General features: G+C 35.9%; 1 pseudogene; it reads left to right on the plus strand.

Annotated features, from left to right (window-relative positions):
• The first annotated feature begins 633 nt into the window (after window positions 1-633).
• On the plus strand, window positions 634-13,136 carry LOC137283961 (putative nuclease HARBI1; annotated as a pseudogene).
• The last annotated feature ends 1,554 nt before the right edge of the window (window positions 13,137-14,690 follow it).

Genomic DNA, 14,690 nt, shown 5'->3' on the forward strand with positions numbered 1-14,690 from the left:
CATTCAAACAACTGGAATATCAGAGGCATCGGACTAAAATTAATGAAGAAATATTGCAGAGTAAGGCAAGTGAACACCAAGTCAAAATCTACCACTAATAATTCGGTCAGGTGGTGTTGGTTGTATGTGAAGCTTGGAAAGCTACTAGCTTCTATGTTATTTCTCCCTTGTGGTTCTCCTTTGTACACGACTAATCATCCCAATATGTTGAAGGACGGAGTAATAACCCCCAAAAACCCCTAAAACTAAAGTAGAAAAAACATAATTAAATACAAAGGTAAAAAATAAAGACAACTACAACAAAACAAGAACTTTATTGCGTAAATTGCATTCTTTTACAATACAGTAGGTTAAACTGAAAGAAACTAACTTAGAAATAGCAGAGACCAAAATACCCGAGTTTCTTGATTTCTGGTAGACAGAAGAAGATCAAATATGTTCGGAGAAAAATAAATTGTAATCCCTCAATATTTACGGAAATACTATCAGCACTATAACACCAGGTGAGGCGTGTCTATAAAAATATGTATTATGTCAAAATTGCACCAAAGTTTCAGTAATGTATCGTAGAGAAAGTACCCCAACATTTTCTACCATTTTCCAGGTAACCCGATCAATGACAGAGTGTCAGGAATGTCTGAGTACAAGACTGTAAGGTGTTTCTTAGGAATGGGCATTGAGACTTTCGAATGACGACACATTTGTGTTTTATTCCAATACATTCGGACACTAACATGAGTTAAAGTGAGTGAGTGAGTGAGTTTATCTTTATCGTCACATCTCCAGTATTGCAGAACACTTTATAATTATATTACAGATCAGAAATATTCGGAAATGAAAACAAAAACAGTTGAAGAACGGCAGCACCACTCATGCATCTCCGATGTCCACTAAAAACTAGTAATTAAATCTAAAACATTTGAACTAGAAATAAAAGACAATGTAAAACAGGCTAAACTATTTCAGCATTTCGTCAGTTCATCATAAATACATGTAAATTATGAAAACCTGTCAACGAAGGACAGTAAAGCCAATTAGAATATCGCGTAGATTTAGCTTTATTATCCTTTCACACTAAACTTGAAACAGTTGAGCATATATCAAAGGCTTGTGGTTTGCAAAGGAACGATTCTCGAGATTACTTCCGTGTTCAGGTAAACAATTTGAAGAGGATTTTTTTGTAACTGATTCAAAAGATCACGCCCCTACTCATAGATAGCTAACGTTCCCACCTACACAAATATACTATAGAGTAGAGCTGACTGGGGTTGTACGTCACATCGGCATTATTCTAGCCTTATAGTGAAGAGATCAAGTCTGACATAAATGGTATCCGAAATCGATGTGGGGCGTTGGGGTAACTTAGTGGTCAAATGGCTCGCTCATCACACCGAAGGCCCGGGTCGATTTCAGCAATCGATCAGAAGGATAGCATTCTCTCAGAGATTTGGATTTACCTTATGTAATATTGTGTAAATGTGTTCTGCTCGCTCAATCCAGGTAGTAGTCATGATTTGCTTTAGCTGGCCATCATTACTGGCTGGGTTCTATTCCTCAAATGGGTACAATGTGTGTCCCCCACTCTGATTTTGCTGGAATATTTCTAAAGGTGGTGTAAATTAAACTCACTGACTAAATCTATTTGCAAAAACGTATCAGTTATTGTAAATGAAAAAGACAGCAACATTACAATACTCATAAGGATCCAGCGGTGGCTGGATGATTCCGCCTATATCGAGAACATATGTTCATCGGTCAGGGTCAAATGGTGATGAAACCAGGTCTACACGAAAGTGAGTGTATCCTTCTCCATTAGTTAGATATTTTACAAACATATGTGAAATCTACTCAAATATTCATAAAAACAAACCACTAAGGAACGTGTGGTAGAAATCCAAACAGTGAATAGTTATTGCATCGGAAATAATTACTGTCACTGGCAAATCATGTTGAACAGTTCATCAGACCCATCCCTAAATCCTCTGCCACCGACAGCCATAAAACGCCTTTTTTATTATTTTGATTTATATTTCTTTCTTTTTTCTTATCTGTCTACTGTTCTAAAGACCTCATTTCCCATCCATAATAATATCTATTACTGAAGAATCATAGTCATTACAATGGACGTTGAGAGAAATGAGATTGATGTAACAGTATCAACAACACAAGAAGAAAAGGGGCAATCCTGACAAAAGATTTTCGAAATATTCTACCACGTAATTCTGTGGTTGAACACTTTTTAAGACATAATTTGAAGAAAGCAACTTATATGAGGAAAACTAACCATATAAGTAATAACAAAATGACCACCCACTATGATCTAATCTTGATAAAACACACACATTTACCCCCACACTTGGTATGCTTTTTATCTTTTTGCAGTCGGCAGAATTATTGTATTTAAAAAGCGAATGGCCCAATCTTTGTCAAGACGTTTAACTAAAGCTTCAGGTATATTCATGGTCTAATACTGTTTTAAAGATCTAATTTCCCATCCACTGACGTTCCCATTTAAACTAGGAATAGTAGAGACCAGTGGGACGGCCTCGTCAGTTCCGAGTGCCAGATTGAGAGTGCCAAACCACTCCCCACAAGATTGTGTAACGAGAGGGGTAGTTTCATCATTCTCAAACTGATTTCCTCATATTTCGAGAAATGTACCTGTATCTCTAGTGTTGGCTTTGGCTTTCATAAAATTACAATCGAGTGTCATACGGATTCCAAATTCCAAAGCTTCAAGTGGTCCAAAGGTTGTGTGGCAGACATTTGCGGGACAATGTTCCAGACACACATGGGTTTCGATACATGTCCTAGTTTGGCATAGATGATATCATATCAAATGGGTGTGATTGTGGAAGGTGACACTCTCGCGAACACCTGCTTTCAATCTCTGGTTCATAAACACATGATTACGGAATAGCCAGCATGGTCCAGCAGACTCTACATTGGTCAGAGGAATATGAATATGGACATGGTGTTGTTGTATATTTTAGCTTTTAAAATCATGCGCATTTGTAAATGAGATTAGGATACAGTTTGTTGTAGATGTGCGAGATTTTGATTGTAAACAGTGTTCAACGAACAGAATAACCGCCGTCCATAAATTAAGGTACAGACGTTGAAGAAACTGTAGTCATGTATGTGTATGGGAAAGTGGACATTGTCCCACAAACGAGACTAGGTGTCATGTCCCTATAGCTGAAGCTCCAACTTGATTTCCTAAACATCTGTTGTGAGACGAATGTTAGTCAAAGAAAACAAAACCCTTCTCATGAAATAGATCAATATTATGCTTCAAGGTAAATGTAAGGAGCAGTGACGCCAGTGACCTCTTACAAAGGCAAGACACCTTACCATGAAACATGCCCAGTACACAGAGGAAGTCCTTCCCAAATTGTCTCAAACTGTGATCATAATGTAATTGACTATGAATGTGGTGTACATGTGTCGCTGCCTAGTTTCTCTTTGTCCGGACTTATTGATGCTTTTCCTTCTTTTAAACTTTTTTTTGAATGCTGTATGAAGTGATGCTTCCATATAAATATTGTCTTGTCAGAGGCCCTATCAATGGGAAAACAAACAACAAAATGTTCATAAAAGAGTGACAGGTAATTTCAATCCAGTATCCGTCCCTTGCCCATTAGTATATGTTTATAGACAGACAGACAGGTTTTATTACACAAAAAGGCTCCAGGCCCAAAATACAGTATTGCAGTCAATTGATTGTGTACATTGCATGCATTAAATTTAGTTTTAAAGTTCATAAGATTACATGACGTGCGTTGAACATTAAGTACAGGAACATAGCTATAGCGTGGGTTGTTTTTACATCACTGGATTGTATGAGCTGCAGGAATTTATGGATTTTCAAAGAGATATTTCAAAGAGAGAACTTGATATGTTTTCCGTAGATGAGAACACTTGGGACAACAAAGGAGAACATGGTATTCATCTTCTATGAAATTTGCATTATTAGTTGTGCACCTTTGACATAATCTTTGGCTATGTTTTAATGACGACCAGAAAGTTGAAGTTGTTGCAACGAAATTTAGCTCTACACTTGATAAGAAAAGGTTGAATGTCACAAATAAGGTACTTTCAAACATCAAGGAGAGATTTAAATAACGTGTAACGTTTTGATTGTCATGTAGGGATGAATACCAATCCTGAATTAAATTATCTTGCAATCGTTGCTTAAATGCCAATAAGAGCGATATTTGCAATGTCCTGTTGTAACCATACATGTTCAAATCCCAGGTTAAAGATTATAGATCAGATCTCAGAAGCCCAAGTATGACGACCTGTCATGTAGTAGGGCTTGGTAGGGGAGTCTTAACCTTTAGCCTGCTGAATTAATTTCAGCATAAGGCGTTGATAAGAGGGTGGGTGTTTTCAAACAGTCCGTGCGTGTGTCACTAAATAAGGAACAACTGAAAAAATATTCGGCTCATTAATACTGTTACTGTTAAGAATTTACCGTGATAAACTATGTAAGAAATCCCCGTGTGAACCAGCAAAACAGAACAAAGACAAGTCACAAACGTTCAAATTATGTATGTATTATTATGCAACGACAGCAAGATATACAAAGTCACAAGTTCACAATGCTGATTACAAATACAATTCAAGAGAGAGAAAATCTTACAAATCTACAATATAGCGAACTCACCAAAGCCTTGGTGCGAGAGAGAATCAACTATGCAGAATGTAAATACAGTGATCGATCTGTCAGCGGATAATGTAGGTCAGGCGTTGACGAGTTTTGACGAGATCAAGCGTTGGCAGTGATGTATCTTCCAGTTAATATGAATGAGTGTCGCCCTCAACACGGCAACCAACCTTATTATATATACTAAGTCATTTCCCGAAAGTTCGGGCACACACGACTATCTTCAACACTGTAGAATGCTCTTGAATAAGTCTCCCGGAAGTAAACACATAGAAAACTAGGAGCAGATAAATTCCGGAAAACCAGAATCCTAAAAGTGTTGACCAGCTATTAAAACGAAATGTGACCCATCATAATTATTATTCAAAACACTAAATGTTGTGACCCAATAATAATTATTACTTAATTAATAACAAAATATACAGAAAATGCACACTCGTAACAATACTAGATAGGAAAATAAGCATTATTACAAAAAATATCCAGATAGTTTCAAACGTACAGAGGTTAATTACATGACAAACATAAATAAAGTAAATTTTCCTGAATTTAAGTAAATTACTCGATTAACAGCCGGATGCAGTTCATGTTAGTCCAATTAGAGCCAGCTGACTTCAATGTTCTTATTACTGACATTTCATAAGTATCTGACTTTAATTTTGTATATTTGCATTGGCAAATACCCACGCGACGACAAATTTAAAATTAATTCTGAAAAAAAAAAATAATCGAAAAGAAACAATTCGTCGCAAACAAGTGATATTTTCGATGTCATCACAGGTCTTACTGAAGTGGCACTATTACTTTTATTTAAACGTGTCATGTCATTAAAATAGAAAAAAAAACCCCAACCCCCCCAAAAAAAAAACAACAAAAAAACCCCAAGAACCCCCCCCCCCAAAAAAAAACAACAAAAAAACAACAACAACAACAAAAAAAAATACATGATTTATGAACATTAATGAGTGCTAATTTCAAGTGTCACGGTTCATTAATTTTTGCACAAACCCGCTGTTAGATCGTGTTACACGTATGAAAAACAAACATGGCGCGCTTCGTCCAACTCCTACATAAAATGTAGCTATTTTGGTCAGAAGAAACTTTACAGAACTCGTCTGAGTAAGACCTGGCGAAAGAGGGAGAATTTCTCACTCTACAAGTGTTTCATGTTCCGTTTCGTATGACGAGAGACAGACGAATATTAAGATCGTGAAATCTAACTTGTTTTCTAGTAAGTGCAAAGGTCACCGGATGTGATGTCACAGACAGGGAGTGTCTGCTGAAATTCATTCGTTATTGAATATTAACAGAAAAGTTGGAGATATTTCGTCTGGCAAACTCAAACTTAGTACAAATAACTGTTTCAAATGATTAATCAGAGCTCATAGCAATTTCTTTTGTGTATTTTTTACTATACTTCGCACATTGCTGAACCAGTTTGATCTTGTACGCTCCCTTGACCCGGAAACAGTAATCGACCAACACTACAGATGTAAGTTTTTCAATATCTTTTATTTGAATTTTTGTTCATATTAGGCACACTACTTTATTGCCCACTTACAGATAGCAAAGATATAATTGTGATGCATGTTGATCCTAGCTTGTTCTTCTTTTTTCATATGGTCCGACACAAAAACGGTTACAAACATCAGCCTCAAGAATAAGGATATGGGCGTGGCATTTGTGTTTCAAAATAACATTAGTGCTTTTCTTTTTGTGACGATGTAGTGTAGTAGCGACTGCACAATACATGTTATAAACTACAATATATTTTCAGCTATAGTTTCACATGAACTTGGGGATGATTTAATAAAAACTGCGTTCATATTTCATATATGCAAAAATTGTATGTCTCACTTCAGACCCAGTTGAATTACATTCATAATTTTATACAATAAATTAACGTCCTTGCTGAATAATTATGATAGACTTGTCAATGCTTTACATTGCAACTTTTTATATTTTCATATGTTAATTGATATTAATAATATGACAAGTATTTTTCCCTCCCAAATAGTCATGGGCAAAGACACTCTAACAAAGATCTGTCAATGCATTAGCAATGTGTAAATAACCCAATTTTAATTAATGTCTGTCAGTGATGTGGAAAACTGACAATTTTACACAATTCTGTAATATAAATACATGTATACCATAAACTATATGGATAGATGTTTCATATTATTTTGTATCTTTTATTTCTTTATACTATCTTGCTAAAATGTACATCAAATACAAATGGGTGATGAACTATTTTTGTTTTCAAAGTACATATTTGTTTCGTGAATTATTTTGAATCACACATGGCTAATGTCATTATGTTGTTGCAGTAACAGTATATTTATCAGAAAATATTATCATTTGATGAAAAAAGAAACTATATATACATGTTTAAGAAATACAGTTCGTTCTACCACCATGTATAGTGTAATAAAGCACACTTTCGCCCTGAACTATTATATCATTAAAGCACTCGGACCCAAGCGTACATGGTGGGAGAAAGTGTGCTTTGTTACACTGTACATGGTGGTAGAACGAACTGTATTTCTTTTCTAAGATGCCGTATTTAATGATTTCTAAACCTAATTTCGATTAATCTAGGGCAGAAAACAAAGCCTGTGACCTAAATTAAGAATCCTCGCACAGGCTAACTGACGCGCTGTTCTTTTGGCGTGTCAGCCCCCTACGTAAACCCCCTGAATGCCGAGTTTTTTTTCAGGCGCACATTTTCATAAAGTTTGAAAAGTGAACGTTGTGCGAGATTTGCGCTCGCGTGGTCCTGGATCTGCGTACGGCTATGAAATTGCACAGACATGTAGAATATTTAATTTCCTATCCGTTGGTATAAATATAATTGCGGCTACCTCAGGGGTTTGGGAAATAGACACTGCTAAAGGTTGTCCAAAACTGTTGTGTGTGTTCAAAAACAGTAAATTTCTCAGTTTTTTTATCGTGCACCAATAAAAGCACTCTGCTACGATTTTTTTAATTTGGCATCTTTACGGGAAGTGTGAGCGAAGAAAATACAGCTTGATATCTGAACGACATAAGTGTATATGAAATGGATGTATGTGCTAATGCATAACGTCATACTCACAAAATAAAAAATGACCCGCAATAAATGTCAAAAATCGATTTTCTACTATGACGTCAAACGTCGACAGAGAGGTCATGCACGTATAAAGATAAGGGGCATATCTCAGCTATAGTTTACCTTAGGTCAATGTAACTCCGATCACATGGAGAGAATTTGCTGTGGATATGGACAGTATATTTTCGTGATGTTTTGTCCACAGTGAACCAAACTATTCCAACACAAATTTCCCCAATGTGAGAGGATACCTTTTGGTAGTTTCACAATTTGTAAGAAAAGATGCAAGTGTACTACATCAAAAATCAGGCAATAGCGATTTGGATGTCCCTATCCGATACATATTTTGGTTCTTAGATTCCCATATTCTCCTGTTTGTGTATATGTATTTTTATTAATTTTCCGTCATTATTAACGGAGTAACAGCCACATTTTCAAACGTAATGAAATAACTGAAAATAATGCGTCACAGCATGTTTTGTGCATTTTGTGACGTCGGAAAAAGACTACTCTGGTTGCTGATTAGTCTATATCTAACCTAATTTCCACTCAGTGTGTAAAAGATTTCGGCTTCTGTGTCAAAATTCAACACTTTTTAGCCAAAATATAAAATGAATGGTATTATCACTGAAATAGTGTCCTGAATATATCAACAATTACACTGTTTTACTACATATCTTATTGTGAGCAACACGCGCACCTGCCTAGCATCAATTTAGCATAAATGAAAATTTCACAACACCTGAATATTCATTGAGTATTCATTTAGGAAAAAGACTTTTCTTCTCATGATTATGAAATCAATTCCCTTCATAAGGATGCAATGAAAGGTACAAAGAGATCAATTTTTCAGTAAAGAAGTATTAGAAAATGTACGTAATGCTTGTCCAAATTAAGACTTGACCTGATGTATATATTTTTAACAATTTCCGTATAAATACTGTTTGAGTTAGACATTCTGCCATCAGATATATTTTAATCGCATTTGAATTGACTTTATTATCGAAAAACAATGACAATGAATCATGAAACGTTTTGACAAACTCGCACCTAGTCAATCACTATTCATAATAGTTTTGTCTATAAAAACGACACGAACCAATACAATGAACAAGACAATTCCTTTAAATAGTAGTATGTGTGCCCCTACATTTGATAAAATGTACAAATCATTTTCATTAATATTATCCGTTTTACTTATAAGTTGGAATTAAATCGTTGTTCATTAACCTGTTCATATGAAACTGCAATATTTGTCCCAATTGAATATTGCACATCACGGGAACTAAAGCACATGTTGCAGTAATGGCTACGTGTGATCTTCCAACACTTGTGTAAAATGTGGTATAATACACTTACTTAGACAGTTTCCCATGTAAATATTATTCAAACAATCAAAAGCTTTCAAAGAATAAAAACGGATACCTTATATCCACACATGATATGGTGTTGAACATGGATATATGTAGATACTGAAATCAGTTTCATGAAAAAATATCTGAACGATGCGCAAAATATACATCACAATACTAAAAGTGCAATCGGAATGGTATAGGCATTGTGTTTACTCTTGTTCAACCGACCTTCACCTCAAAGAAATTGCCTAATATGTGCAACAATGTTGACGTATGACATCAATACCGATGACCGATTTCTTTCAAAATGGCGGCTTCGCTGAGAAGGGTACACAGGATTTTGCGACGACCTTTTGCTTGATTCAGGGATCTTTTGTATATAAATGTGAGATGTAAGTAATCAGAATTATTCTGACTATCTGTGTATTGTCATCTGTTCTTATCGTTTACATTGTAAATGACGGAAGAAGCCAGAAATGCCGATAAGTACTGTTGTCGTTCTGCGTGATTTTGCGTCAGTCATGGCGTCACGCTGTACTGAAAGTTTGACAGTTTCTTATGAATTACCCAATTATTTCATTGTATCTATTTTCAATTTGCTATGTTTTGCCACGATACTCTTCCCCTGAATATACTAAGCGTATTGAGCCATTGTAAGCAATGATTAGAGGGCTGGATGTTGGGAAATTTCCGAAAATGCTACGCAGTGTAAAATTGGAATTTTTCTTTGTTTACATTTCAGTCAAGCGCTGTCTTTCGAGCACAGCGTTCGTTTTCATACAAAGTATATTTCGTTTCGTTTTGTCTAGACAGTTGGTATTGGTGACAAAGACCATTTGCAATTTGATTCTAAGATATATGGGGAATTCAATGATGCATTTGTCGCAGCTAACTATGAAGTATACATGATGTAATGGGCTTCTCAATACCGGCCTTCTCGAAACGTGATTTTGTAAACACTATCCAATATGGCGGAAAGCGCACTTCGGCGTTCGTGTAAGTGTATTTTCGAAAACATCCCAACCGATTCTGGGTACATCGGTGACGTTTCAGAATTATCATTCCTGGTTACATGAAAACTGGATATCAGTGATCATTAATATGCTATTTTTGAAATTCATTACTCCCAGTAATTATACGATTTTCACATTTCAAAACATACTGCAAATAACGCTGTGAATCTCGATTTTGTACAGTTTGAAAAATGGCGACATTTACGAAGAAGCCTATTTTGAAAGGCGATTTTAAGCACTTTAGCTTGGTCTGAGATAATAGTAGATGGTATCAAGAAACTGGGAATTTTCCGCAGAATTCAAAACTGTGAAGTATTTATATATGCGTGGTATATTTAGAATTTTATTGGACTTCCAAGTGAGGTATGTAGAGGAAGGACATATATGTCCCTGTTGCATCCAGGGGGTTAAGACAAACGTTACTAGAAAAACAAATGATGAACAGTTTGGTGAAGGTTTATGTTCGGGTTAACTATCTTCTCTAGATCATTTTAATCTGTGATTCTCTTAAACCATACAAGTCAAAATGACCGTCTCATTTCTACTACCAACGAAAGTTTAGATCAGTACATTCGGCTGAAGCTTCATGCGACATTCCACGATTGCATTGTGGGAATGTAAACATTGCAAATATGATCGTGCCTCTGTAAAGTTTTGAGTCGAACTACGAGGCATTTTATCCTTCGGAAAACATAAACATAATGTTTCCACCGGTGATGTTAGCTGTGTGATGCAACTGCAAACCAAGAAACTGCGACAAAGCAGTTTACTGTGGGAGGCTGTACGAGGCCTGTACATCCATCGTGATTTGATTCTTCAAAGGCATTTAGAAGTTGGCATAGTAATACAGTACAAACTTTATGGATAGCAACTTCTTGGGTTTATTTTCACGACGTTTCGGGGCTTATCCTAGCCCCCTCATCAGGTTGAGCTGAACTGAACAGTAAGGCTAACTGTTAACACTGCCCATGACCTCACAATGCTTATGACGTCACAATGCTATGACGACATGATACAGTAGCTAACAGGAATGCAATAGGCGCGTGCGATTAGGCTCTTCTGTGTAACTGTTCCTCTTCCGGCAGACCACGGAAGAGAGTAGTGTTAACGAACAGGCGGAAGAATTCAAATATGGCGTCTGCGACATTGCTTCTGCAAGAACTTTTTGACGATACCTCTTCCGATGACAGTTCTGATGAATCAGATGATGAATTCCAATCCATACTGACATTATTGGCGTAAGTTGTTATAGATCAACGTAGAATTCCGTTTCTAATAAGTAGTAACATAGTAGATGGTGAGCGACCGGGTCCTATTAACGTGGTATCGTCATGTTTGTTCGATGTGCTGATCTGGATTATTTATATTTATTTACATTTGCACATTTCTCTATGAATAAGTAAATAACACCCTTAACCATCCATAAAATGTTAATTTTTTTACAAAAAATTTCACTTATTCACGATGACCAGTTGACCAAAAACAATAATGATAAAGATCGAACATTCAAAATGTATTTTAAATAAGCAAGTAAGAAATAAGACCCACCATAATAGGGACCACCATCATACTAGTTACTACATGTAGTATTTTGCGGTTTTTGTTATGATTTTGCTTCCAAAGTAAATTTTAAATTTTAAATCTAAATTCCTATCAAAGCTTTCATTATTGGGTGTGTTTTTAATTACAGTTGCTTTGCTTGATTTAATCAGGATGCTTAACTAAATAAGCAGAAGTGATTAAAATGAAAAAAAATAAAGGAATGACTAGATCATTTAAAACCACATGTTGCCTAAGAAAATGTAAATTAAATGTTGAGGCACACCATTAACAGAGAAACATTAACTTTCAGTGAATTGCCAGTATTGATATATTGATATCTCGTAGGTAACTAACTTTACTTAATACTTATTACAATACTTAATTTGAACATCACCACTGTAATGTTATTAACTATTATTTTCAAATAAATGTTACTCTTTTATACTTTCAGAGGGAGCTACGATCGCCCCGTGTTGAAAATTATGTGCAAGGTGTCGTACCTTTGTATTCTTTGGATACATTCAAAACATTCTTCAGAATGTCACGGAAAACATTTGAGGAACTGTTTCAAATTATGACAACCTGCCCAGGTGTACAGATGAGGAACCCATCAGCTGGAAGACCCCAGATTCCCATCGAAACTGACCTTCTCATGCACCTATGGTACATGAGGTCGCAGGAATGTGTTCGTTCTATGGCCGATAGATTCGATGTATCAGAATCAACATTTGTGGCTCATAATAGAGCAATGTTAGATGTACTTGTGAATCATGTCATGCCCAAGATAATCAGGTGGCCAGACCATACAGAGTACAGTGGCAGAAGCTTTTGCCAGGAAAAAGGGCTTTCCTGGTGTTATAGGTGCTCTTGACGGCACACATATCAGAATTAAGGCACCTCACGATCATGAGACTGATTACATCAACCGCAAGAGGTACCATTCAATCATTCTGCAGGCTGTATGTCGTGAAGACATGCGGTATACAGATGTGTACACAGGATGGCCAGGCAGGGTGCACGATGCCAGAGTTTTGCGTAACTCGCCATTGTGGGAGACAGGACCCCGGCTTTGCCGTCAGCATCTTGTACTTGCTGATGGAGCATATCCATGTAGGAGATGGCTTCTCACACCGTTCCGCGACAATGGGAATCTTAACAGGCTTCAGACAAAATTCAACAAATGCCTGTCGGGGACTCGAGTAACAATCGAGAACTCATTTTGAATTTTGAAAGGTCGATTCAGACGTCTACAGTTTGTAGATATGGCAGACATAAATTACATTTGCAAAGCCATCATGAGTGCGTCTGTACTTCACAATATTTGTGCAATAGGTGGGGATGAACTGGCAGAAGTGTTTGAGGATGATGTACCTCCAGCTGACAACAGAAACCCTAACTTGCAGGAGAATGATGCTGAAGGCCCTCTTCGCAGGATGCAATTGATGCACCATTTGGCAAATGTATAGACAATATATTTCTTTCACAAAACGCTGTGAATATGATGTCAGTATTTGATCCAATCTTTATTACTAAATCATCCATTTAAGGGGACAAGCCTATATGTTTCAGAACAATTCAGGTTGGTAAATTTGGAAAGAAAAGTTTTAGCAGAGTATCCTTACCCTTACTAGTATGTTAACCCAATAGGCCTGTCCCATTAAAGAAGCAACATCGAGCCTTTAATGAGCATGGTAAATGATTTGAAAAATTTTATTTTACTCATGGATCACCAGCCAGTATGTCAATCACTTAATAAAGGCTATGAATGAAACAAAACACAGGGTTGTCCTTCTCTATTTAATAAGATGATCAATTACTTTCCAAAGCAAGGATAAATAATATAAAGCAATCAAATAGATACTTTAACATACCTTTAACAACCAGTGAAATTACAAGTTTGAAAAGTTGTTATTGAATTCATAGAAAAGTGGTAACAACTCAAGTGTATCCAATGTATACCCTGATGAATTGCTTTGAATAATTTTTTTCAATGAGGCCAGACTTTTCTTTTAATCTTGGTTTGCGAATCCACCGACCAAGAAATATTGAAAAGTGGGGGAAAAAAATTGTAAACGCAGTCCTTTTTTATCCCGCCGACCTGATTTACCAAGAAATGATATAAAAGAAATAATTTAGTATGTGCATTTCAAAATGTTTTTATGTAAAAAATGTCAAACCTGTGCTTGTTTATTTTTTTCCTTCCCTACCTACTCAAAAACTGATGAAAATGAAAAAAAAATAATTGAATATTAAGGTTTTATTTTTATTTTTTCTCGACCTACCGACCTTTGATTTTGTACTTGAATTCTGTGAACCACAGAATAAAAGTTTGACCTGAGAGTACAAATTATTCTTACCTAGTGTTAACTTCCAAAACAAACTCCTCAAGGTGTTAGTGACATGAAGGTAGCATAATTTGAGACATTCTCCATACAAATATCAGGACAAACATCTGGATGGAATAAACAAAATAACTTTCACATAACCACCATGACATTCAAAGATGTTGAGTCTTTGATTATGCTATCATAAAGTAAAATCACATAACATGAACAACCAAGCTGACTATATTTCGATGCATAAAACAAACATGTAAGTAATGCTCTGAAATGAGCAAAAATAACAAAAACAGCTCAGCTAAAACCTATGACGAAGCTGTTACATAATTTGTGGTATATTCTGGATGCAAAATTAGCATTTGTCTCCACAGGCAATGATCAAAGGAACTTTTATAAGCAATTTGGAAAAGCTAGAAAGGTTTTCTCATTGTCAAAACAAACCCAGAAGAAACATGACAAGTCACAATACTATATAACAAATGAATTTTGGAGAAATGATTTTCAGCTATCGCTTCATTGCAAACAAACATTGCTCATCATTTTATGAAATCAGAAAAGTAGAATGCGGCGTAAAAAGCTCACTCAGAAAAGCTAATATACATATAAGCACATGAATTTAAAGACTTTGTGAAATGCAAGCACATGAGAAATATCAAAGAGTTATACACTTTCACATTTTGT

The sequence above is a fragment of the Haliotis asinina genome, chromosome 5 (genome assembly GCF_037392515.1).
Source record: "Haliotis asinina isolate JCU_RB_2024 chromosome 5, JCU_Hal_asi_v2, whole genome shotgun sequence".
Classification (NCBI taxonomy): domain Eukaryota; kingdom Metazoa; phylum Mollusca; class Gastropoda; order Lepetellida; family Haliotidae; genus Haliotis; species Haliotis asinina.